Source organism: Ambystoma mexicanum, chromosome 4q, assembly GCF_040938575.1.
Source record: "Ambystoma mexicanum isolate Mex_15411 chromosome 4q, UKY_AmexF1_1, whole genome shotgun sequence".
NCBI classification, from domain to species: domain Eukaryota; kingdom Metazoa; phylum Chordata; class Amphibia; order Caudata; family Ambystomatidae; genus Ambystoma; species Ambystoma mexicanum.
In genome coordinates this window covers 166,335,708-166,358,401 of record NC_090928.1, presented here as the reverse complement: position 1 = coordinate 166,358,401, position 22,694 = coordinate 166,335,708, and positions in this window count along the sequence as shown.

The following is a 22,694-nucleotide window of genomic DNA, read 5'->3' as shown; positions in this document are numbered from 1 at the left end:
CAACCCAACTCAGAATCTCTGCACCATATTCACACTTTTGATGCTTAATTGGTGGAGAAACGTAACATGGTCCGCAGAGCAAGAAGAACTGCTGCACGACATAACACGGTTAACCAACAGAACGTACACACAAGAGGCTATTAGAAACTACAAAACCTGGGTAAAATCATATCGATGTGCGCTCTACCAAAAGGGCTCAGAGGCCATGCTGGAGCAAATTAACAACATTAATTCTAGAGATTTCTGGGAATTGATAAACCCACGGAGCAAAGCGACAGAATCAGATCTGTCAAACAGTATTGCAGAGTCAACATGGATCAAATTTTATTCATCATTGTTTAGATCTCCAGACTCACCTTTGCCATCTTCAATGCCTTGTGTAATTGCACCCTGGGTTGATCTCCACAAGCCAATGGACATATTGCTAGCAATAAACAAGTTGAAAAACTCAAGGGCACCAGGGCCCGACGGCCTCTTGAACGCAAACTTAAAATCTGCTCCGGAAGACTGGGTAAAACTCTTAAGTTTGATCTTCAAAAGATGTTCAACATGTAGGAGGATGCTGCCCTCATAGACCTCAGTGGTGATTATACCAATATTTAAAAAAGGAAGAAAGGATGATCCAAGGAACTTCCGCCCGGGGGCACTTCTAGATGTCATAGGGAAGGTTTACGGTACCTTACTTCTGAAACACTTTAAAATTTGGGTGAAAAAATCACCCTGTGAAGACCCTTTACAATCTGGGTTCCAAAAGGGAATAGGAACCATCAACAACATCTTGCTACTGAGTATTCTAAAATGAAAAATTCTGGAAGGAAATCAGAAACCACTCCTAGCGTTTATGGACCTAACCCAGGCTTTTGATCAAGTCAACAGAAGGAAACTCTGGAAAAAGCTGAGCGCCTGGAACTGCCCAACAGAGATCTTGGGCCCTTTACAAGCCTTACACTCTAACACCAGTGTCCAGATCCAGCTAAATTCGAAGGGACTTCTTTCTGCACCGATACCAACCTCTCGAGGAGTTAAACAGGGCTGCCCGCTGGCTCCGGCCCTATTTCTGGCATATTTCGGGGATTACAAAAAAGCAAATGCCGAAATAAGATCTTTTCCTCCAGTATTGGGCAGCACAAAAGTGCCGAGAATCCTGTATGCCAATGACCTTATCCAACTGGACCAGACTCCTATTGGCTTACAACGTCAGCTAGCCACTTTAACTAAATACACTGAGGTTAACGACCTGGAAGTCAACAAATGAAAAACGAAGATTATGGTGTTTGAAAAAAAGAACAGAAGAAAAGACAATCACTCTTTTTGGGAGGAGAAAAAGTTGAACAAGTCACAGAATTTAAATATCTCGGGGTCTTGATTGACTCCTCATGTAAAGACGTAGCTATGCAATCACATTTACTTGCAAAAATGAAAAATCTCATCTCACAGGTCAAAATCTTAGACAGGAAATATGGTCGCTTTTCACTGATACCCCTTCTTAAGTTCTATCGGGGGAAAGTGATACCGTCAATCACTTACGGAGTCAACGCTGTGCCTTGTCTTCCTGATCCGTTATGGCCGAGACTGGAGAGTCTCTTTTGGCATTCAGTCCTCAACCTCCCGTCTTCGACACCTATAGCACTGATCCGACGTGAACTTTCGCTCTCGTCCTTGACGGCAATAGTTACCATTATGCTATATCGGAAGATTAAGGATACATCCTCGCCGATGATTTTCGCCATGGTTAAAATAGAGATGAATGCAGGAAAATGTAAAATGCTGGCTACCTGGGAGAATAGATGTAAATCAATCCTGTGGCAGTAACATTGAAGAATTGGTTCTTAACCCGACTAAAACTAAAAAAACGCCCGGACGAAACAGACTGGATCAATACGTTAGAGAAGGCAGCTGTTTACAAACTGACCCAGCATCTGCCTACATCGACCAGAAAACTGAACGATGTTCAACCCTTTCTCATAAAGCATCCAAGCAAAAAAACAAGATCGACACTCCTCTGGACCAGGCTGAATCTACTTCCCACAAATGAGATCCGACAAATTAGAGGCCTTTTGACGACCAACACCTGCCGCTTTTGTAACTCTAATGAAACCATCGAAACACTGCGGCATCTTCTGTTATCATGTCCGGGCACACATCTATACAGAACTCCGTATCTGCTTCATCACTTGGAGAAAGCCTATTTGACAGAAGAAGCTCTTTGGTGGGAACGACTAATAGGGGGCCTTCGACCGTCCTGGACTATAGCGACTACAAAATCTTGGACCTAATTTTCAAGGACAAAGTAACGGAGCCCTCATCAGACATTTAAAACCCATTGAATGTTGAAGAGTGCTCCTCTCATTCTAAGTTCTGATCTACTGAGCTGAATTTGCTGTATTTTATGTACTGTTTATGTACATTTTACTCCTTCTTTTCTTCAACTTTCTTCTTCCAGGCTCCCTCCTAAGAGTTTCTTCTTTTTCTTCTCTTATTTTTTTCGTTATTTTTCTCCTATTTTGAGTTTTTTTTGTTCTCTTTTTCTCATCATATTCTTCTTTTGGCTGTTTGTTTTGATTTTGATCTTACAACTAACTTGTAAAAATCACTTTGGTGATTGAAACTCGTAAATAAAAAAAATATATACAGTGTCACAGATAATGTTATTGGTGATGTCACCAAAGATGTCATCAGTGATGTCACCAGGGATGTCATCTGTGATGTCATCATTGTGGTCATAGGCTGCACAACTGGGGATGTGCAGTTAGGGTGGCTTCAGCTGAATTTCAGGGTTTTTTTTTGTTTTAAGTTCTCACCGTAATGTCTGTGCAACTAAAGTTTTTTCCTTGACTATATATTGTATGTATTTTATTTACTTGGCTGAATGGGGCATTGCCGGCGAGATAATGTGAAGAGGAGCTGATGTAGTTGCCTAATTATGAATGGGGCAGAGATTCATACAGAGGTCAAGCACTGAAGCTAGTTAATAGTAAAATTTTTGAATACTCTTAAGACATTTTCATAACATTAAAAAAATGTATGTTGGCGAATTTAAATTGATCCCAGGTTCACAAAAGCGAAACCTTGCCAGGCAGATTTGTCTGCAAAGGATGAATACATTATCAAGTTGGCAAAGGCAGAGGGCGCTTTGCGTCTTGATTTCAATAAATTGCAGTGTTTTGTGCAATATCAACAAAGTGAACTGATATACAAAGTCAGAGAGTTTAATGTAGTGAGATATTAAAAATCCTTCAAGACGCCCTTAGCATAAACCAGCATTCTGTCTCTATTGAGTAGTAATTGAAATGCAGAAGACTGCTTTTCAACAGTTTTGGACACCCTCACATTGCATACTCTACATAGCATTGGAATGCAACAAGACCACAAGACTATAGTGTGAGCAAGAGATATGAGAATGGGACAGCAGGTTCAGATAATAAAGCTTTGCACACAATTCAGACTAACCGCTGGGGTCAGATTACAGAAACCTTGCACTGGTGCTAGTGGAAAGATGCACCATACTGTTCGCCCTGGGTCAAACAATATTGGGACCATATTCGAAAACATTTGCACCGTGACCAGTGCCACCTTTCATTGTATATGCACGACTGCCAAAATAGCCAAAGTGAAAAATTCCATTCCGTATTAACACTAAGGCAAACTTTGATTTGTTGCAAAAATACTTTGAAAGTGCATGTTTTTTTGCATGAGGGACATGTTTGCCCTAGTGCTAATATGGTGCGTTTTTTACACTTGCACCAGTACAATGTTTCTGTAATCTGGCCACAGGTGCGTTGTTGGGTTGGGTCTAACAGGACTGCCCACATCCCTGAAATACTATTGTAATGTATTCCTAGAATAGTGTTAAATAATGAAGCAGTAGCATTTCATAGGATGCTCATAGAAAACGATGAATGAGATGGAAGCATGAAACGCAGTATACATTGCACACTTACCCATGGCCACAAGTGATACTTATAACACAGGTTTTAAGGAGTCAGAACATAACACACAAGATTACTGCTGCCCTGGCAGCCACGAACACTGCATGGCCCACTGACTTGTTGGCGAAGCTGAGCAGGGTGGTGTCCTCACTCAGCCCTCCCATCAATACATTCTCCCAGTATAGCTGTGCCTGCCATCCACAGACTGGGTGTTCATGAATGCACAAGGCCGATGATTAATTTGACAGGTGGTTGATGTGTTCATATTGCCCTCCTGGCCTGCAATTTCTTCCCCTGTGAAGAACAGAATTACAGTGTGTAAGAGCACAACAGTAAATGCAGGATTTAGCTGCCATAACTATACAGTGCGTGTGTAATGCATGCATGCTTTCCGAGAGAGGACTCCAGTGCTGTTTGTTTGGAACGTATGTGACACATGTAGATTCCTTATGTCTATTAAATAACTGTGGACATATTCCTTGCAAGAGCATTTAGGGTGAAAACTTAAAATAGCAATATGGTTAACAAGTGAGAGTGACGGCTTCCACTACACAGACATGTGAAGTCGTGTGCAAATGTACAAAATCGGTTGCACGAGTTGGCACATTGACTACATGCACCCCTCAAATGATGTTTTTTTATTATGGATGCTGTGCACAGTACAGTGGGGCTAAGGGGGGGTGATGATCACACCCCTTGCCTTGCCAGGAATTGTAAGGCGAGTGCTGGAAGAATCAGGAGGGCTGAGGGAGAAGAGTATACCTTTACCCATGGAGAGGGGAGACAAATGAGTGTGGTGTGATGCATGTGCAGTGGTTAAGAGGGCTGAGTGGGTGCTGTATGTTTGAATGCCTCGGCTGATGCTGTGGTTGTGCAGCTTTTGAATGGAGAAGCCTTGCTCATGTGTTCGTGAGAAAAGACCTTTCATTCTTATAGTAGTCAACCACCAGCAAATAGCTGAACCATTCAAGCACTGCATTCCAAGTAACACTCCTCATCTGCAGAAACCAAAAAAGTACCCTTCCATGGTCCCGGATGATCGTTCAGGGTCAACGTGCTTGTCTTAGAAACAAGACAACACAGAGCGACACAGATTCAAATCCTGGTCCTGAACTTAGAGAATGGTCTCCGGTATTGAGGTTATATAAAATTAATTTATTTAAGAAACACACACTCATAAATTCTGCAAATAGCCACATCTCATCAGCAAATAGTGGAAGAGTGCTATCAAAAGTAGATATTACTGGATCCACACATTGAGGATAATGTTTAAACTCAAAAGAGAATTAAAAAGGCAACTCATAAGACTGACTTATAGGAAGGATTAGCAAAATGCCAAGAAGGTACACGGCAATGCAACAGCAAATCAACGGATCAAAGACACCAAGAAACTGATGAACAATTCTCAGGAATGCAGTTCAATAACTAAAAAATAAAAAAAAAATGCATCCAAATGGAAGTTTATTATCCCATGTTTTCTCAATTTAAATACTAATTGCTGTTGCCTTCTGTTTTTGTTGTATGTACGGTGAATTGAATTATTTGCGAGTGGTGCATGTATAAATTGCTTGACAAAAGAAGTAGTGAAATAAATAGCTGAACACTTCCAATCTCTGAACAGGGTGGTAGTCAGGAAAAATGAAGCAGGATTGTGCTGTCTATTGATTTCTTTGCAAAGCCGATAGTAATAATGTATTTAATGTGATTCAGTTTAAATAATAAAGTTTACACAAATACTAAAATTATACATATAATAATACATGAAGTACAATAAAATCAAATGAGATATATAAAATAAAATTCATACAATACATACGAAATGCATAAAAAAATAATCATACTGAGAAAGAGAAGGGGAAAGAAGAAGAAGAAAACCTAAAAATGGCCTTCATCCTTATTTGTAGAAATTGGCTCAGGTTAGACGGTCTTAAAAGTCTGGAGTTCTTACAATGATGGCAAAACAGAAGGGATCAAATCAATTGTCGATCTAACCTCAAGGCAATTGGGTATATATAAACCCCAGGCTACTACTTCAGGTAAACACACGACAAGATCTCTCACATATTATTTTAATCATCTGGACCACACTTACTATTATTCATATCTTGATACCCAGCTTTTCTTCAATCTTTAGCCAAATATTGTAATGGGCAGTCATCAACCTCAGACTTTTAGAGTTGGTACAATAATGCAAAAAGGACAGTTCCTTGATTGTTGCCAGGTCATGGCATAACTCCCAATGTAATAGTGAATGATACTAATTATACTGTAACATTGCGTCAGCAAATGTCTTGCTGTCTCCAATGCATCGCTCACATTACATGACCCACAAGTGCGTTGTTCAACGGGGTTGTGCTCTCTTCTCCCCATAACCATCATGGTCGGAATCTGTTCGATTCTGAGTAGGAGTATGAAACGTCAAAGCCTTTTGGAAGGGCAGAGGTTTAAATAAGCCTGAGGTTTCATGAAGGAGCATAGCCTATATTGTACAAATTGGTATATTATAGTCCCAAATAGCGGTATTGCGGCACATATGAGATCTTGACAGCGCCCACAATGAGACTAACATGCAGAACTCTTTTGCTAGTAAATCTCAAGACCTTAGTTTTATCAAGGTTAATGTTGAGTCCATTTTTAGTGGCATTCTCCCAAAGCGCTATAGCAGATCTACGTAGCCCACTAATGGTGTGATCAAAGACTACTAAATCATCTGCATATGCCAGAACAGGCCAAGCAGCCTCACCGATTTTTGGGGGACAGTTATTAACAGCAGTTATAGCCACCGGAATATTATGGATATGTAGGTTATACACAAGTGGGGCAGTGACGCAACCCTTTTTCACCCCCTTATTTTGTAGAACTTTTTCGGTCAAATGCCCCTCTTGATCTAATTTCAACCTAACTGAGGTGTTATCATGCAATAGTCTAAGGTAGTACAACATACCAGCAGGGCAACACAAGGCAGCAAGTCTTAGCCATAAATGTTCTCTAGGGACCAAATCAAAGGCAGCTTTAAAATCAATATAAAGTGCATATAGCGGTGGCTCTCCCCTTCTGCAAGCCCTAGATCACAGTAAATCAATAACCATTAGATTATGGCTAGTAGAATAGCCTCTTCTAAATTCACAATGGAATTTAGGCAAAATGTTTGCCTCGTCGACCCATACCTGCAGCTCTTTAAGCAATAATGATGCAAACAGTTTGCCTATTGCATCCAACATAGAGAGTAGTCTATAGTTGTTAAGGTCGAGCTGGTTGCCCTTTTTAAATACCGGAATGAGCACAGCATTCTGCCAAGAGCTATGTATCATACCCTGCTCCATTAGCTTCTCAAATAATATAGCCAACAAACTATCCCAAAGTTCTGGCTGACTTTTGATGACTATATTAGCCAGCCTGTTGGGTCCCAGAGCTCTAGATGATTTTAGAGTCGTTATCTTGCTCATTACAGCAGTATATGATATATCAAAAGGTAAAGTTGGCAATACTGCTCTAAATGGACTCGGCTCATCTTCCAGCATGATGGAATTACGGTTCTCCAGAAATTTTTACCATTATACACCACTAATTGGGTTTACCAGTTGGCCCTTCGCAACCTCCCTAGCTTCACTTAAGCGTCACCAGATGCTTCGAGAGTTTTTAGAGCAGGTGGTCTGGACTAATTTCTGGTATACCTGAGTTCTTTCGGCTTGTCTTATACTCTTAATGATGGCTCTATATTTATTTTTAATTTTCCTCCCCGCCGCCCGAAGTTCTTCCACTGGGCCTATCCTTTTCTTGCTAATATGTAGGTCCATTCTAAAGTCTCTCTTAGCATCTCTTATCCTTGTATTGTATGGGAGTATAGTGCCCTCCAATCTTATCATCCGTCGCATAGGGGCAGATGCATGAATGCCAGAAAATTCAGAGATCCAGTCTTCGATTGAATCAATTGTCATATCGTTAAAATCCGATAAATTTGGCCATCTCTTAGTCTCTAACGCTACGGCAGCCTGATTTATGTTCTTAGTGGACCACCTTATTCTTGTGCCTGCTATATCAATGCATACTTTACCCATACTGCTCTTCGCAGTGCCTCCTTGAGGAACGTTTAATACACACCGGAGCGCTGAATGGTTGCTCCATTTATTTGAGATGACTGCCATATCTTCCACACCCAGTTGCATTTTAGGGCACAGGAATATGTAATTCAGTGTACTACAAGATGAACCATTGGACCAAGTATGCTTACCAGGATGGTCACTCAGAGTACAACCATTTAACATTTCAAGGTCCCAAACAATTGGAGCCATCCTGACCCCTCCAGATCAATTTTAGTATGTGCCATTAGAAGTTTCTCCTTCAGTTTAGGGTTCTGGGGAGGTCTCCCTCCCTCCCCAGCCATAAAGCAGTCAAAACTGGCCACCACTATTACCGCTGTATTTCCTGATTTTGCTGACCAGGATGCTAATAGGTCATGTACGGCTTCTTGCAATTGGTCTCTTATCACAGCTTGGGGGCATTATAGAGATTTACCAACAGTAATTTTCCCCCATTTCTCTTGAGCCCATAAACTACCTCTACTGACATCAGATTGTTCTCTTGATTACAAGTGATGCGCCACGAGGCCATAGAACTAACTACCCCAATGAGCAGGCCTCCAAACGGTCTAAATTTTACACTCCTTTTAGCAAAGGACTGGTAATTCACATCTCCATCTAATATTAGGGTGTCCATAGCCTAAGTCTCTTGGAGACAGATACAACTATGTTTTGCAAAAAAGTCAACCGAACCCTCCGATGACGGTAAATGAGCGAAACCTCTGCAGTCCAGGATAATAGAGTTAAATTTCAGTGTTTGTCCACACGTCAGGTATGGACTCCGTCAACCATTATAGAACTAGTTTGACATCTGTGACTTCCACCTTCTTGCCCTTACGCACAATAGGGCAGTCAGTTGTCATTACAGGACCAGCTGTCTCCTCATAGTCAAAACTGGGATTGATTTCACCCAAATCTGCATCAATCTCCACGTCCACTGCCCACAGCTCTTCACAATATTTCCTAATCATCTACGCAGTAAGGTGGAGACACAGGGATTGGAACCTTTCAATGGCTCCACAAACTGAAAATCGTCAGACTTCAAAACACGTAATTCCGGTACTGAGTGCAATCTGATCAAAAATTTGGATCGTGGCAGCCATCTACGTTCACCATTTTTATATAAGTTCTTGATCAGGCAGATCCTGTTGGCTGACACATTTATCTGAGCTTTTCCCAGCCTTATTGGTTTATTATCAGATTTAAGAGTACCTAGTAAGGGTTGGGAGGATTTATCTGAGCTCGGAAGCGCCTTTCCTCATCCACCTGATCTTCAATCTCTAAACATTCCAACTCTTCTGCTCACTCTTCCCTCTTATCCTGTTCTGTGATCAACCAACTGGTCAGGCAACCGTCGCAAGTGGCATTCTTTTTCTTGGCTCTGGACGCCCTTTTTTTAGCTTTGTTTGAGCGTACTCCGGTGGTCAATGAGTCACCCACCGAGGAGACCAAAGTAATAGTTTTCTTATTCTTTTGCGCCTTCCTCGCCATTTTACGCTGCTTATGGGAGAAAAAAAACACATTACTCTGTTCCATAATTACAGAGGGTTCTTTATCTTGCTAGTCATTAATCTCTTCAGCGATAACAATGGCTTCAGACAAGTTTGCTTCTGCCTCTGCATCCTCTTTGCTTTCACATACCCGGGCCATTTTAAGTGAGTTTGTATTAGCTAATATTCGCCTTGTCATTTGCAGCAAGATTTTAAGGACAAATTGCAGAGAAGCCACTGAGGATTGGATCTCTACTATTTCGTTGGCTCCGGCATATGGAGAGGGGATATCTTCTTCCTCCATATTAGGGCCATCCTTCATAGAGACCATTACCATATTAGGAGAGGCTGAAAGTCTACCCAGGGAAACTTGCTGTCCCAATGATCTCAAAGGAGAGGCCAAGGGGTTAGCACCCTGTGTCAGGCCGATGCCACCAGACATCAAGGACATCTGTGGAGTCATCCCCCGCTGTATGCTCAGACAGAGGTGCAACAATGAGTTATTATCAATGTCGTCAAAGTTCGTTGAACTCATTGGACCGACCCCACTGACATCAGGGACAACAGGTTCCTCAATGATCGTTGAGTTGATTTCTGGTATTGGATTCAGCGGAAAAAAGTCAGTAATCACCCCTTGGTCAGGAGGGATGGGCTTTTTTGCTTTCTTATTTACGTTTCCTTTTGCACTTCCCATCTCCTTGTTGTGCAAATTATCTGCATTAAGTTGTTTCCTAGTCTTGCAGAGATTATATTTGTTTTGTGCGGGATTTTTCCCTGAGGGCATTTCCCTGTTTGTTGTATAACCAATACAATTAAGGGGCTAATATTGCTCACTTTGAGAGCAAGTGTGCCACCCCGCAAGCCCCACTTCAGCCCTCCTGCTCATCGGAGCAGAAGAGAACTTATTCAGGGCTTGATATGGCTTACTCACCCGCTGTTGTAATGAAAAAATGATCAAAGGAGGGTCCCGACAGACTTCCAACGGTCCCCATTTAATTTCAAACAAAAGAAAGATTCAAGGCTCCTGTTAATAGGATTAGTCCTACGTCAGGACGCCAGGGAAACTCACAGAACAAACGGAGGAGCAGATCAAAAGATCACAAGGTTAGGATTAGTCCTGTCGCTCAAGCCGCACCCATCGGAACAACTGACTCACAGCAAACAGTATTGGTGCTGCTCGCGTGTCCGCTGTATAACGGAGCAGGCATACCAGAACTGTAGAGGCAGCCAGCAGATCCCGTTAGGAACCAGGAGAGAGCAAGACATGACAAATCTCCTCAGTCCACGTTCCGTGACCCATACAAAGCACCACGCAGACCGCGGTAGCAGTCGCAGTCGCCAGTACACACGCTCATGTACTCGCCTACACATAATTACAAAATAGGACCTTGTGCTCGCACTACCATAGAGCCAAGCTGCACTGTGAGAGACACAGGACTCGGATATCAACACAGCCGCTTCCGACAGCTTGGCAGCCTTTGGAATCCCTTGGAAAGAGGCTACAACAAAAAGCTAGCTCGATAGTTGATTGTTGGACGAGCTGCCGGTGAGTGTAGCTGCATGAAGAGATGTCTTTTCAAAATTCGCAAGGTTCATTTATAGGAACTTATGCTCTAGCTCTAATGAGGACGCAATGCTCAATATGTACAATTTCTATACTCAATTGATGATTCTTGACCAGAATGAGGCATACATAGTTATTTATTTTTGATGATGGTTAACAGCCAACGTGTGTTTCATGTGCTAGGTGCTTTCTAAAGGCTATAATTGATTGTATTGCAGACCTGGGACCAGATTACAGAAACTTTGCACCGGTGTGAGTGCAGAGTTGCACAGTATTAGCACTAGGGCAAAGTTTGCCATATTTCTAAAAACACTGGAACATATTAGAAACATATTGTACCATGACAAGTGCAGATTGGCATGGTATAAGCACCTGGGCAAACATTGCCCTAGTGCAAAAAAGATACCTTTCCACTGTATTTTCGCATCAGGGCAATGTTTTCCCTATTGTTAATACCATTCCGTATTAGCATGAGGGCAAACTTTGCCCTGATGCAAAAATGTAGTGAAAATGCATCTTTTTTGCACTACGGCAATGATTGTCCTACTGCTTATAAAATGGCAAACTGCACTTGGTGAGGGGCAATGGAGTTTTAATGTTTTTCCAGTGTTTTAGAAAATAGGGCAAACTTTGCCCAAGTGCTAACACAGTGCAAACTTTGCCTTTGCACCGGTGCAAAGTTTCTGTAATCGGGCCCCTGGAGTGTTTCTGATCAGTGTTTGGTAGGATTCACAAGGTAACATTCTTGTTAAATATAGTTGAGTATTGAAAATTGCTGGGGCTGATTTTTATGCCCCTGATGGCAAACAAGCTGTAATGTGCAGGATTGCAGATCCTCAGTGTGTCTTGCGGCATTGTTGAGTCATAGACCCTCATTACGGGGGAGCCGGTCCAGTAAAAATACGGGTACTACCGGCTCTGCTATTTTTACTGGACCGGCTCACTCCGGGTCTGCCGGTAGGGGCAGTGAACTATCGGCAGGCCTGGGCTTCAGGGAGTTTAGGCCCCCTACCGGCAGATAAATTACTAAATCACTGGCACCATTAACAACGGTGCCAGTGATTCAGTAGTTCTCATCCCATGGAGTCCATTGCCGGCACCTGTAATATTCCGGTAACACAGGATATTGGGCCCCAGTAACAGTAAGTCGAGTTTTCTGGTAACCCACCGGTAGTTCTGTCAGGTAACCAGAAAACATATAATGAGGGTCATAATCTCTTTATTGAAGTTCTTTATTTTTCATATACTGAAAGCACTCATTACAAGTTGTCTGGTGTAGCAAAAGTAAATGTTACATGTGACAATGAATGTTCCCACATGTGGAAATCTGAAGCACACAATCTGATTATGACCTGCGAAATCAGTAAAGGAAGTTTTCATATTTTGAAAAAAACAGCAAATGCAAGAAATGGCTTACATGTGGCTTCCTTAAAGCAGAAGTCATTGGATTCTGGTAAAACAGTGGAGAGAATTGTGCCATGAGTCTTCTCTCTGTGTATACATTTATTTTAGAAATACATATAGGGCCTCATTACACGGTAGGCGGTGGACCAAGGTGCTATTAGCTATTAGGTAAATTACCGGCACCTCCTTGGCGGAAAGGGGAATTACCGCCCTACTCCAAGGTTGGTGGGGCGGTAATTCCCCCTTCCACCATTGCCCTTCCCCATTCCCATTTTTGCCCCATAGGGCATAATGGGAATGGGGAAGGTGCTAATTACGGCACCGCAAATTGCGGTACCGTAATTAGCCCCAAGGTCCCTTTGCGGGTTGGGTTTTAACGCCTGCAAAAGGCAGGCGTTAAATTCCCCAACCCGCAAAGGGACCTCGTAGTACGGCGGTAAGGGTTGACGGTCACTGTTACCATTAACGGTGACCGTTAACCCTTACCGCCGTCCGTGTAATGAGGCCCATAGACATAATTTTTCTGAGCCATGCCTGCCATGGGTCTTCTGAACCCTTGAGAAGATGGTGACTGCAGATTTATGTGGAATTACATCAACCCAGTCACTAGTGACGTAAGTGTATTGCTTTATTGAGTCAGGAAATGGTGTTGTTTTCCAGGGCTGACACTCGGTCACGTTCACTCCTGTCACACAAATCAACAGACCCTATGTTCGTAGGAGGTGGATTTCACAAGAAACTCTTCTTTCTCCTCTTCCGATGTTTAAGATCTAAATACAAGACAAATGTCCACCATTTTTGCTCACCTCTGCCTGTCTTTATATTCACGCCCTCCACATAATGTACATTTATCTTTTTGCACTGAACCCAAGGACATCTTTTCTGCCGAGCCTGAAGTCCTCCAGCCTTTAGCCGTTGGGGCGATCGATGAAGTAGGCTGAATCTCAATAGGGACACTTTTTCCATAGATAACATTCTCCCCTTTTTTTGTTTTAACTTTGAATTCTGATACCAAAAGTATCAGTTAGCTGTCATTCATATGTGATAGGGATATTAGTATGAAATACCAAGTTAGAGATGTGGTAAAAAAAGGGCATATCTTTAAACTTTCTGCAGTTCAAGTAAATGTTCTATTTTGTGCCACAGGAACTTAACACTATAATAGTTGGGCACCTGATCAGCTGAAATATCGATAATGACAATTTGCCCTATGTCGGGATCTCTGGGTTTTAGTTGACAGAGGTAGCACGTCTTACATTTACTATCATCTGATTCATAAGACCTGCAGCTGTCTTTCGGATATGCCCCTTTTAAATCTATTTGCTGGCTTTTAGTAAAATACCAATTGGACTTTAGAAGGGTTTGCCTGACTTCTAAGTGAATTTTCAGGTTGGTCCCGATGTATATTTAGATGTACAGTTCCATTCATTCTTAAGAAAGATGGACCTTACACAAATCAGCTTGTTCTACAAATTCCACTGTTCAATGGTTTTGCCATGGACATATATGTTTTGCAGATTATGCCTCCAACTATTGAAGCCTTTTCTTATCAGTGCCATTGGTACACTGAATGATTACAACAAAGCCCTCAAAAGCTTCTTGTTCATTAGGCCATGATCCTGGTGCTCTACAGCTTGTAAATTGTTCCAAGCAGGGGCAGATGCCTCCACAACATATTGCAGTAGGCATATTTTCAGAATTGCTCATAGAAGGGTTCAAAGGTTATTAGGAAAAATTATGTTCTATAAACACTTGTCACCCTATAGTAAAGGTGAAACCTATTATCCATAAGAAATGTGAAATTTAGATGTGTAATAACTTTTGTGCTGTAGGACAGAACCGCACGGAATTTGGGAAACAGAAATGTTGGCCTTAGCCCCCCAGGACTGGAATATTGTGTTTAAATACATGTAAAGGTATAAAAGATATAAAGGGTAAAACAAGGTATGTTTTTTTTCTTCACTTTCCTGCAGTAAAAAAGCACACACTCATCAGCTGCAGGATAAACCCACTAAAAGGGGAATGGGCTTCCATGATAGCCACACAGTAATTTGAACTAGGCTGAAGAATGCCCTAAATAACAGTATTTCACAATAAAGAAACAGATAATAAAGATGGGTCACAGGTAAGTATGCAATGTTAAGCATTAGGCTGAGGCACCTCAATTAGGCCTCAAAGTGTGCTTTTGAGAAAAAAGTGCTCATCTCAATCATTTGCTTAGAAGCCGGAGCTGCTGGTAGCACATCGCAAATCCCCTGGTCTCAGGATTACACGGTAGGAAGCAAATAATCTTTGTTACTTTCGAGGTAATAAAACAGAGCTCATGGGTGCCTCGAAATGGAAAGGCATTTTCCATTAAGCAAGAGTTGCACGTAGTGCAGTCAATTCGTATAGTTGTGTCATTTTCTATATTGTTTTGGGTTAAAGAGTTTGAATGAGAGAAGAAAAACAGGGAAAAAAGCATATGCGCTAGCATTTTTGTGAGTAGCAGCAGTTTATCGTGATAGGTGGAAGTTGACATAGTTTTCTGTTTATTATTGCTGTGTAAATTGGTAGGGCCAGAGCTGAACCAATGTGTAAATATTGAAAGAGCTGTGTAGCAGTTGCAGTGGATGAGGTTGAATGAAGGGAGGAGCAACCACAATTGGTATATTAACATAGGGCATTGTTGTTAAGGTGGTGGGCCTGTGGAGAGGGCCATTTGTGTACTAATAAAAAAGAAATAACAAGAAGAGTCTGTGGAGAGGGCCATTGCATGTTAGAGTGGAACGAGAGGTGTGAGAGGGCAGGGTTTGTGGAAAAGGGAAGTGTGAAGGAAATAGAGTGAAAAAGTTAAGCGGTAAGTATAAGATTGAGTGAGTGGTGGTGAGTGAAAATGGGTAAAAGAGTTTAGGGGTTAAATAAGAAGGAATAAGAAGAAAAGGGGAGGGAAGAGTAGTCTAAATTCAGGAAGAGGGTGTGATTATGTTGTTCCAATGGATAGACGCACAACTTGATCGCATGCGCAAAAAGTTGCCCCAATCGCGCAATAAAATATTCAAGTACCACTTTATGTGGGCAAACGGCACAGTGTGAAAGTGTTATCAGGAATAGCCCGGGGAAGGAACATTTGATAAGAGTATTATCGACAGTATGTACACATACCTGTCGGCTCTTATAAAGGAGCCATGCTCCAAAAGAGGCAAGACATGCTATGGCTCTGGAAGCTGTACAAAGAGAGTAAAAAAGAGACAGAGAAGGGAAAAGGAGCGGTGGAGCTGCAGAATTAGTGGCATTAATTGAGACACTAAATATGGTAGAGGGTCACACGTTTGACATCTTTTCAAACTCTGCATATGTATCATCGACTGTCCATTCAGGACTGACAAGGTGGTAAAAGAGTGTGTTCAAAGGAAGTGATGGCACACCAGTACAGCATGCAACACTGCTGAGTACATTATTAGAAGTGTTACCACTCCCAGTAGAATTGGCATTAATAAAATGCAAGGCCCACACCAGAGAGCACAATTTAATTTCTTTGGGTAACGAAAAAGCAGACAGATCAGCAAAGAAGCAGCATTTCTGCAAGAAAGTACACATGTCTGGTTCCCTGGCAAGGAGAAAGAATACCTCTTATGGCATTGATAAGAACTAGCAAGGAAAGAGATGCATTGCCAGAAAATGTTAATGCAACCCCAATATTGCAAATTATAGAATTACAGGGTGAAACACCAGATGATAAAAAAGAATTGAGGAAGAGAATAGGGTGTTCTTTGTCCCAGACTGACATTATTTGGCGGCATGATAGCACAGGCAAGGTGGCAATGCCAACACATTTTATTAAAGTAGCACTAGAACAGCTCTAGTACCCTGTCCATGTATCGAAATAGCATATGGCTGCGGGGATAAGTGAAACATGGTTCATGCCAAATGTGTATTCGAGAATGTTTCTGAATTTGTGAACAACTGTTTGATTTGTCAAAAAGTCCTACCTGGTCACACTTTAAGCGTATTACGGGGAATGTTTCTGCGACCGAGGGGCCCTTCTGGCACTTGCATATTGTTGATATGCAATATAGATGTACCTCTTACAGATACATGCTTGTTGTGGTGTGTCCATTTTCACGCTGGCCTGAGGCTGGTCCCTGTGCCCATAATGACACTCATTCAGCTGCAGAATTCTTGGTGAAGGAGGTATTCCTGAGGCCGGGGATCCCAGATGAAATTCGCTCTGACAATGGTCAGCATTTTGCAAATGATTTGATAAAAGAATTCATGGCGCTCCTGGGGACAGGCACAAATTATGCACAGTTTATCACACACAAGCCAATGGTTTGGTTGAGAAGATGAATGGCTTGTTGATGCAACGCTTAGCAAAGCTACTGCAAATGCTTGGAAAATGTTGTTTGCACTACTTTCCTCTTGCACTTTTCACTTTTTGCAACTTGCCTGGAGGAGACCATTATCTCACTCCACATGAGATTGTCACATGTCAGAGAATGCTTGCACCTATAACTCTGTCACGCACAATTCCTGATGCCAATATCTATGCTAACAACCTGGGGGGAGAGTTTCATACATATCTCACAGAACTTACAAAATTGCTTCAATATATATCCTTGTAGACAAGGCTGAGAGCTTAGAAATAGCAAACAAGTGATCAAGGGCTATTTCCGCAAAGTGAGACATCTCTATCCCGGGGACAGTCTATACATAAAAAAATCACAACAGGAAGTGGAAAGAAGAGAGCTTCACAGATCCTAACACAATGACATACACAACACCGATGGCTGTAAAAATTGAGGGTCGTCCTGGATGGGTTATCATCACTGATGTGCGCAAAAACAAGAGCACTACCTCCCTGTGAGAGGAGGAGCAGAGCACAGCATACTGGAAAGTATTTGCAAACTTTCATTAACTTTCTTTTCAGCAATAAGACTTTATAAAAGGCAAGCAAAGGAGGGAGGAGACAATGTTTTTAAAGACAATGTTGTTATGAGGAGACAATAAAGATTTTTGGTTTTTGGGAGTGTGATCAAAATAACATGCATTAGTATAAGATTCATATTTTTGTTTTATTTGGTTTTGAGAGAGAAAAGTGGTACACAGTTAAATGACAATGTGAATAGAGGAAAAAGGAATTTAATGGATGAAGAGTGTTTTGATCATGACACTGAAAAAGGGCAAAGTTTATCATCTGGTAACATCTGGAATGATTAAATGTTATGGGTGGGAAGAGAAATGACGAATGGCACATGCTACGTCTGCTCTCTCATCCCACAGGTAATAGGGGTGCAAAAGCTCTTCCTGTCTCAGGGTGTGTCTTATGAGGAAGAAGAATGCCTGATGCAAATTTCTATGTGGATAACTGCGTGAAGCTCGACAGAATGGCAGAAAAAAGTGAGGCAAAAATATGATAGTAAAATATATAACGGAAGGTTTTAAAATGGGGGAGCTAAAAATAAGTGAACACAAAAAATTGCAGGGCATAAATAAGGAGGGGCAAAGCATTCCCTGTTGTCACACAAGACCAATAATGAGAATGGAAGGGGCAGTGTGGTATGATGGCAATGGTAGGGGGGAATAATGCAAAGTTGTGCTGAAGGGTTTGTGGGATATGAACGTGGCTGCCAAAGTGAATGATGGATTTAAGGCAATTTGGGGGGAATGTGCACATGCATTGACCTCGCTAAATGAAAGACACCAACCAGTTGACATAAATAGCTTTACACAATTTCCTTTTGTTGTTGACCTTCAAACTGCTATAGAAGGAGGGGTGTGCGCTAAGTTTGAGACCTGCTGTTGCACCATAACACCCGACGGAGAGGCTTCAAATGGAACATTGAAAGCAGCTATCAGGGAAATACAGACACTCCACGAAAAGAATGACAAGTGAAACTAGTGGAGTGCAGTCAAGTAACTGGCTGGACAAAATTTTTACATGGGCACCCACCTGGCTTTCTGGAATATTTCAAGTGACTGTCTCTGCGTTGGTACTCATGCTCGTCACCTTCTGCACTGGCAAACATATTTTGAGACTTCACACTAACAAACAAAGAGTAAGATTTATGCTGCCCCTGAGTGTTGATAGGGTTAGTAAAAAAGAGAAGGGTATTCATGAACTAATTGGGGAAAATACAGAGAACGAAATTGATGGTTGGGTCACAACATAGCCTGCGGATGTAGAAAACTATGAGCCATATTGGATTACATGTCTTAAGGATGGAGAGTGGTGTAAAGGGGTGGGGACTCATTGGATGGTTGGGAGCAAGCTGGGGGGTGACATGATGAGATTAAAACACATTTGGATTGATAAAAGGAGAGTAGCAGAAGGTGGCCTGGGCAGGGAAATATAGTTAGTTATTGATAGATCAATAAAAGGGGGGAATAATGTGGTAAAAATGCAAGTTCAACGTGATAAAAAGACACAAACTTATCAGCTGCTGGATTAGCCCACTAAAAGGGGAAGGGGATTCCTTGATAGCCATACATTAATTTCAACTCAGCTGGAGAATACCCTAAATAACAGTATTTCACATTAAAGAAACATAGATAATAAAGATGGGTCACAGGCAAGTATGCAAGGTTTAGCATTAGGCTGGGATGCTGCAAATAGGTCTCAAAGTGTGCTTTTTAGAAACGAGTGCTTAGAAGCTGCAGCAGGTGGTAGCACATCGCAAATCCCCAGTCCCAGGATCGCACAGTAGGAAGCAAACAATCTTTATTACTTTCGAGGTCATAAAATTAGGTACCTAATTAGTAATCCTACCTTTACTTTGCATGCCTCTTTCTCTTCCCAATACTCAATGGTAACGCAACATTTACCCTATATCCTTATTCGTCATCTCAGTCTCCAATAGTTGCCTTACCTTTATCATCCCAGTGGCCAATTTTAACGACCTTTACCACACCATCCCTCTTCCTTGCCCCAGTGCCCAATAGAAATGTTTCCTTTCTCACCACATTCCTATTCCTCGTCCCAGTACCCAATGGTAATCTTACCTTTACCCCATATCACTCTCCCTTGTCCCAGTACCCAATGGTAATCTCACCTTTACTCCCACATCTCTCTTCCTCATCTCAGTGTCCAAAAGTAATCTTACTTCTACCCCCACTACCCAACTCACTCTACCTCATCACAGTCTTCAACTACCCCACTTCTCTCTTTCTGGTCATATTGCCCCACTACCCTAACACCTCATTCTTCCTCATCACAGACCTCAATTATCCCCATCTCACTCTTCCTCATCACAGTGCCCCACTACCCCAACATCACTCTTCCTCTTCTGAGTCTGCCACTACCCCACCTCACTCTTCCTTGTCACAGTCCCCCAGTCACTGTTCTTCATCACAATCCTCCCAAACTCCCACCACATTCTTCCCTGCCCCAGTCTCCCTCGTCCCAGTACCCAATGATAATCTTACCTTTACCCCATATCACAATCTTACCTTTACCCCATATCACTCTCCCTTGTCCCAGTACCCAATGGTAATCTCACCTTTACTCCCACATCTCTCTTCCTCGTCTCAGTGTCCAAAAGTAATCTTACTTCTACCCCTACATCCCTCAACCTCAGCACAGTCCCCCACTACCCAACTCACTCTTCCTCATCACAGTCTTCAACTACCCCACTTCTCTCTTTCTGGTCATATTGCCCCACTACCCTAACACCTCATTCTTCCTCATCACAGACCCCAATTATCCCCATCTCACTCTTCCTCATCACAGTGCCCCACTACCCCAACATCACTCTTCCTCTTCTCAGTCTGCCACTACCCCACCTCACTCTTCCTTGTCACAGTCCCCCAGTCACTGTTCTTCATCACAATCCTCCCAAACTCCCACCACATTCTTCCCTGCCCCCAGTCTCCCACTACCGGGCCTCACTCTTCCTTGTCACACTCTCCCACTACACCACCTCACCCTTCTTCATCCCAATCTCTCACTGCCCCACCTCACTTGTCCTCATCACAAACCCACACTACCACCACCTCACTCTTCCTTATCACATTCCCCCATTAACCCACCTCATTGTTCCTCCTAACAGTCCCCTATTAACCTCATCTCACTCTTCCTCATCACAGTCCCCCACTACTCTACCTCACTCTTCGACATCTCAATACCCCACAGACACCTTCACACTTCCTCGTCACAGTTCTCCAATACCCCCACCTTCTTCCTTGTCACTGCCCCCAATGCCCCACCTCACTCTTATTTGCTACAGACCCCAAACATCCCAACCTCACTCTTCCTCATCATAGTCTCCCACTACCTACACTTCACTCTTTCCCGTCACAGTCTGCCAGTACCCCCACATCAATCTTCCTCATCACAGTCCCCCATTAACCCCTCCCTCCCCCTTTATGTCACAGTCCCCCACTACCACACCTCACTCTTCCTTATCACAGTCTCAGACAACCCCATCTCACTCTTTTTCATAAGGAAGCCACCAAACCTCCTCCTTGTCACAGTACCCCTCTCGCCACATCTAAGTCTTCTTTGTCACTGTCCCTCACCACCCTACCTCACTCTTCCTCATCAGGCCCCCACTACCCCAACTCACTCTTCCTCATCAAAGTTCCTCATTAACCCACTCTACCTCCTCAAACCCCATGTAACCCAACCTCACTCTCCCTTGTCAATGTCCCCCAATACCCACATCTCACTCTTCCTTGTCACAGTTTCCCAATAACTCCACCTCACTCTTCCTCATCACAATCCTCCATTACCCCCACCTCATACTTCCTTGTCACTGCCCCCAATACCCCACCTCACTCTTCTTTGCTACGGACCCCAACAATCCCCATCTCACTCTTCCTCATCATAGTCCCCTACTACCTACACTTCACTCTTCCCCGTCATAGTCTGGCAGTACCCCCACATCAATCTTCCTCATCACACTTCCCCATTAATCCCTCCCTCCCCCTTTATGTCACAGTCCCCCACTACCCCACCTCACTCTTCCTCATCACAGTCTCGACTATCCCATCTCACTCTTCTTCATAAGGAAGCCACCAAACCTTCCACCACACTCCTCTTTGTCACAGTCCCCCTCTAACCACACCTCACTCGACTTTGTCGCTGTCCCTCACCACCCCAACTCACTCTTCCTCACCAGTCCTCCACTACCCCAACTCACTCTTCCTCATCACAGTTCCCCAATAACCCACTTTTCCTCCTCAAACCCCATGTAACCCAACCTCACTTTCCCTCATCAATGTCCCCCGCTAACCACATCTCACTCTTCTGTGTCACAGTCTCCCCATAGCTCCACCTCACTGTTCCTCATCTCAATCCTCCATTACCCCCACCTCACTCTTCCTCATCAGTCCTCCACTACCCCAACTCACTCTTCCTCATCACAGTTCCCCATTAACCCACTCTTCCTCCTCAAACCGCATGTAACCCAACCTCACTTTCCCTCATCAAAGTCCCACGCTAACCACATCTCACTCTTCCGTGTCACAGTCTCCCAATAACTCCACCTCACTCTTCCTCATCGCAATCCTCCATTACCCCAACTCACTCTTCCTAATCACTGTCCCCCACTACTCCACCTCACTCTTCCTCATCCCAGTTCCCCATTTGCACATCTCACACATCCTCATCACTATCCCGCACTACTCCCAGGACATTGTTCCTCATCACAGTACTCGACTACCCCACCTCACTCTATTCATCACAGTGCCCCTCTATCCTACTTTTTCTGCCACCTCCATCTTCTTTGAGCCAGTACTACATTAGTAATCTATTGTATTAACGTAACATTCCTCATCCTCCTCCCAGTACCCCAATAGTAATCTACACAACCACCACCTTCCTCATTACAGTACAGTTATAGTAATCCATTCTAAGAGGACAAGAAAAGATGAAATACTTGATAAACGCAAATTCAATTAACCCATAGTTGATGCACTGGAAAGGTGAAACAATCTGACGCAACAAAGCACACTGATGTCATCAGTGTGCTTAGGGCCTGCCCAATGGGGACCTCATTCTTATGGTGTTGTAGCTTCCAAACCCTGGTGAATTTCATGGATTTTGCTGCATTAAATCGTCACTTCAAGTAAAATTGTACTAATCTTACTGACCTTAACTGTCTCCTATAAAAATTAATAAAAATTATAAGAACTAAAACGGAACTATGGCATGCTTTGAACCTATCTGTCTATAAGTATGATATGATGGATACGTGATTAAAAAAAAAAAACATTATTTTGGTAGTTCCTTGCAGAGTACACACCTTTG